The sequence below is a fragment of the Hemicordylus capensis genome, chromosome 1 (genome assembly GCF_027244095.1).
Source record: "Hemicordylus capensis ecotype Gifberg chromosome 1, rHemCap1.1.pri, whole genome shotgun sequence".
Lineage (NCBI taxonomy): Eukaryota > Metazoa > Chordata > Lepidosauria > Squamata > Cordylidae > Hemicordylus > Hemicordylus capensis.
In genome coordinates this window covers 53,889,687-53,895,148 of record NC_069657.1, presented here as the reverse complement: position 1 = coordinate 53,895,148, position 5,462 = coordinate 53,889,687, and the positions used below count along the sequence as shown (strand labels likewise).

The 5,462-nt window shown below is 43.7% G+C and overlaps 1 long non-coding RNA gene across 1 annotated transcript; it reads right to left on the bottom strand.

Moving 5' to 3' along the window:
- Positions 1-1,827: 1,827 nt before the first annotated feature.
- On the bottom strand, positions 1,828-4,486 carry LOC128340138 (uncharacterized). Its single transcript, XR_008313488.1, has 3 exons — positions 3,137-4,486; positions 2,956-3,058; positions 1,828-2,252 (listed from the first exon to the last, which is right to left on the bottom strand). It is a non-coding gene; the product is annotated as an uncharacterized LOC128340138 (long non-coding RNA).
- Between the last annotated feature and the right edge of the window lie 976 nt (positions 4,487-5,462).

Here is a 5,462-nt window from a genome sequence, read left to right as displayed (position 1 = left end):
TCAATCATTTTGTGAACTTGGGTACAGGACCCACAAATGAAGAGCAGTATTTATTTATTTATTTATTTATTCTATTTTTAGACCGCCCTTTACAAAATAGCTCAGGGTGGTTCACAAACATCATAAAACAGTTAAAATCAATCAATGACCGGGCATAAAAATTTTTAAATACAATAAAACATCCAAAACATAAAACAATTCAAAACCTTATAAAAACCTGATACATTAAAGACCCTTTAAAACAATTTAAGAACACTGGAAGGCCAGGCCAAACAGGTAGGTCTTTAGGGATCTCCTAAATTACAAAAAAGAATTCAAATTACGGATGTCTGCAGGGAGCGCATTCCACAATCTAGGAGCGGCTACAGAGAAGGCCCGCCTCTGGGTCACCACCAGATGAGCCGGTGGCAACTGGAGCTGAACCTCCTCAGATGATCTTAGCATGCGGTGGGGATCAGACCAAAGAAGGCGCTATCTAAGGTAACCTGGACCTAAGCCGTTCAGCTTTAAAGGCAATAACCAGCACTTTGTATTTTGTCCGGAAACATATCGGCAGCCAATGCAACTGTTTCAAAACAGGCATAATATGGTCTCTCTGAGTTGCCCCGGAGACCAGCCATGTGAACACTAAGATATTTGGGCTGCTTTGGGAAGAGCACCTGCATGCTTGCATGCAGAAGATTCCAAGTTCCCTCCCTCACATCTCCATTAGCTATGTGAACTGTGAGGCACAACTATATTGGTACCTTGCACATCCAGATGGTAGCAAGACTGGGGCTCACCAGGAGTATCCTTCTTTAAGACTTCAGACTTGAGTGACCCCAGTAGTTTCACAATACAAAGCTCGGATATTCAACATGAATACTTTTTGGTGACCCCTGGGAATGAAGATTACTTGTGGAAACTGTTTGCAAAATGCTTATGAATGGCAGAATCATGAGAGAAAAATAGGGGTGCTAAATGAGCCATTTGCTAACTCTAAAGGAGCTACATTAAGAAAGAGTATTAATGCTAAGGGCTAGTTCCAGGAGCTTCCATATAAATGCTGCAACAAAGGGCCTTTATGTGCTACTAAAATTGGAGGAAATTACTTTTTGATTTGGAACAAGCTAGTGCCAAGGTGACATTACTATGTGAACTATGTTGACTCTACTGATAGAAAGTAGCTGAACAGCTTCCTCACAGTAAGCAGTAGTTGCCCTCTCACAAGAACGCCTGCTCAGTTTCTAATCACATCTCCCTCCCCTGTATCCTTTTGGTTAGTGTGTCTGTCTTCTAGCCTGTTAAGCACTGCATATGCACAGCACTGCCAGGATTTTATTCTGTCAGCCCCAATTACAGCATGGAAGCAAAACAATACGTAAATCTATATCTATATGTACTAGAGTGTGTACACAATAGTGGAATAATGAGGTCAGTGCAGGCATTTTGCTGAATGAATAATTTCGTTCATGAAAGTATGGGCAGATTTGGGCATCACACACAAACCATGGTTTATATTAACTAAGGTTTATAACAAACCTGAACTGGCACTACAGACAATCATATCAGTTTGCTTTGGGTCCACGCCTACTTCTTATGTCCCATGATCTAGACTTACCTCTCTCTGTGTGTGAGCCGCCCTGCAAGGGTAGGTTGGAAACCAAATTAACAAACCAAAATTAAACCACAATTGTGGGTTCAGATATCACATGAGACCATGGTAAAGATAGACAAACCAGCTTCAAACCTTGGGTTCACATTAGAGTTTTACTTCCTAAAATAAATAACAATATGTTGACTGGCATAAGTTCAGATATACAAATGAACTATAGTTAGGCAAAATAAACCATGGTTCCATGTGTTGTCTGAACCTCCCTCCCATAGATAGATAGATAGATAGATAGATAGATAGATAGATAGATAGACAGACAGACAATTTATTACAGTACTTCTCAAAAATGGGGACACACACACACAGGTATATGTATATTCATTTTTGAGAAGTACTTTAATAAATTGGGGCCATTCACAAAACTGGATTGGTGGGAGGGGAGGGTGGCTGGTTCAACTCACCTTCTCCTTAGACATTTGCTGAAATGTTGCTGGACCATGAGAGCAGACCATGCTCTCAGATGATCTGAGCTGTATGGCACAGCACAGAATGCCATATATCCCACAATGCACCTGTAGTGGGTTATAGCCTTTGTCTCAGAGCAAGCTTGCATGAAATGCTGAATCATCCCTGCTGAGCTTTCTGGCAAAGGATACTCCTAAAAAAAGATATTTACTTTTGGTAGGTTAAAAAATGGCTGCCGCCATCACAGTTCTCTATTACAGAGCTTGACCCTCCCTGGGCTTGGGGTGGAAAGGTCAGGGAAAACTCTGTTTCTTTCACTATTTGAAAAGTAAAAAAAACACCACCCTTCCACGTGCAAGCCTACACATAGGGAAAAAATTGATAGCTGTTGACTGATTGAGATGTGTTTGCACCAGAGGGGGTGGGAATTCCTTTCTGCCCGCCTCTTTCCTGAGTTAAAAAACCCACTCGGAGAGGCTTGTAAAATGCAAAGAACAACAATTTTTTAAAATTCAAATGCCACAGACAGCTTCCATCTGAGGCGTTCTCATCTTTTAGTTACAGGTAAAAATACTCAGTAGGTTACAAGATTACTTCAAAAAACAGCCCGGATAATGTTGGGGTGGCACACTTTAAAAATTGTGGTTATCCAGTTGCAAAGAACAGGTATGTAGGAAAATACAAAAGCACCTTTAAAAGCTTACAGAGTCTTTTGCAACACTGTGGCTGGATGGGCTAAGGCTAGTGTTTCTTAGTTACATTACAGGTAAACAGTAATAGACCAGTATCAGGGATATACAAAGCACGGACAAAAGAATCAGAAAGTCAAAATGCAAGATCTGACTAAACAAACTTTCCCTAGACTAATCTTCCTGAAGCCAATGTCGTAAACCCACCAGACTCGATGAGCCATCCGCAATTTATGACGCAGCAGCAGGCAAAGAGATGTCTCTGGTTACCACACTTCTTTTAGTCAGGCACTAGGTTTTCATCCAGCTGCTGTAAAAAGCACAAGAGAACAAATCACTACCAAGCACCAAGGTCAACCTGCATTTCCTTACAACCAAGGTCACTCACCAGATTCCAGAGATCCCGAGTCCAAGGCGTCACAGAGGGAGGTATCAAGGCTGTCTAACGAGTGAAGTTGCAGAATTTATAGCAGGTTGTCAGTTGGAATCCATCAGTGCTCCACCCAGTCAGGCACCTTCAATTAGTCTCGTGCATGCTGCAAGCGACTGCTTTGTCTCAATTCCCTGATTTGGTCATGCCGCTTCTCATGCCTGCCTGTCCTGGGAGATAACACCAGCAGCAAGAGTTCCTCCTGGGATTCATCACTCTGCTCTGCCTCTTGTACCATGCCCTCCGAGTGCCTCCTCACTCTGATCACAAAGTTGGCCCTCGGGATCCTCAGGTAAATTCACTGCCTCCCACTCCTCCTGGAACAAAGGCCTGACACTCAAAGCCCTGGCTTCCTTGCTTTGAACTCACCCAAACTCTGGAAGAGAATTCAAGTTTCCTGTCCTCCTGTCCTCCAAGGAGCTGCAGAGGTCATTCCATGAGAGAAATCTCCAAGCTAGCTTTGACCATGAGGGAGCAAAACTCCATTGCTCCTCACAAAGTATTTCCATTCATGCTTCTCCAGCCTGACTTCTTCTAACAAAGAGCCTCTCCTTCCCCCAAATGGCTCTCTAGGTCCCACCCACCTGGTGTGCTGATTGGCTGAGCCCTGGAGTTCACCAGCCTGTCAATCAGGACAGGGTTCACTTCTGTTTAACTCTTTAGGGGAGAGGTGGCTGATCACTACAGCACCACACAACATGTGCGGTGCATTGGGGGATTCCCCCAGGAGATGGGAGCTCTATACGCTCATCTCTGTGTCTGCTGGGGCTGAACGCAGCCTGAGTGAACACACAATCCTGGAGCCCAGGTTAAGGGCACATTCGTGCCTTTAACCCTGGCTAAAAGCCAGATGAAAAGCTGGGCTAGGCAGCGCTTCCCCACTGGGATTGTGTCCGATCCTGGCAGTTCTTACACACATTTCCTTAGCCTGGATTAGGCTGCATGTAAGAACAGCCTCATTGTCTTTTCAAAAACATTGCCACAGTTGCACAGGAACCCAGCCAGTTCCCATAGTGGAAAAGTCATGCTTTTGGATCAGTGTCTATACACATGTGTATTTATCCTGTAGGGATTACTTACTGGATAAGTAAGAAGTGGGGTCCCCCAGGGATCTGTACTGAGACTGGTGCTTTTTAATTTATTTATAAATGATCTAGAAGTTGGGGTAAGCAGTGAGGTGGCCAAATTTGCAGATGATACCAAACTATTTAGGGTAGTGAAATCCAAAACAATTGTGAGGTGCTCTAAAAAATCTCTCCAAACTGGGTGAGTGGGCAACAAAATGGCAAATTCTATAGGCCACTCAGAGGCAGGATGCCCTCAGCTCCTGCCTGTAGGCTCCCTGTGGCATCTGGTGGGCCACTGTGTGAAACAGGATGCTGGACTAGATGGGCCTTGTGCCTGATCCAGCAGGGCTGTTCTTATGATCTTATGATAACACATGGAGCCTTCAAAGATAATGCATAATCTACAGAATTGTTCCAAAGGTTGATAAGAGCAAGGAAGTAATATCTGACATCCAGAACAGCACTGCACTGTGTCATGGCCCTGGATCCAGAAAAATGATACATTTATGAGAAGTTTATCCTGTTGTAATTAACTCAATTAAATTTAAAAAAGGAAAGAAGAAGTTGCAGCCATTCAGTGTAGATAATAGGGATGTGCATGATTGGACTGGGAGGCCAGGTCAGAGCATGTTGGGTATATTCTGACCCTGACCTAGGGAAGCCTAGTTTGGTTTGGAGTTCTCTAACTCTGTTTGAAGGAAATCTAAAATGCAAAAAAACCCAACAACCCGAAAACCCTCTGTTTGAAGGAAATTGGAGCTCTCCAGAGCTCCAAATGGCAGTGAGAGTTTGCTCTTATCAATTAATTTATTTATTATATTTTTACACCTCCCCAAATTTGCGTCTGAGCGATGTCCAGGTTTCCTCCTGTGATTCTCTGGTGTTACATCACTTCCCTTGTTTGTTTACATTTATATCCCACTCTTCCTCCAAAGAGCCCAGAGAGGTGTACATGGTTATCTTTTAGGGGTGTGCAATTCGGTATTTTTGGTGTTTTGGTTTGGACATGAACCGAAACACCCCTGTTCTGTTCTGTGCCCGAATGTTGCTCACCTGAATCACCCCCGATTTGGATCGGATTCGGATTTACCCGAATTCGAATTTATTCGGGTAAGAAAAATGGGTCCTGGGGCCAAAAGAGTGGGGTGGGGTGGTAGTGCCCAATGGGTGGAGGCTACCACCCAAATTTCAGGGGGATTGGGCAAAGGGCTGATTTT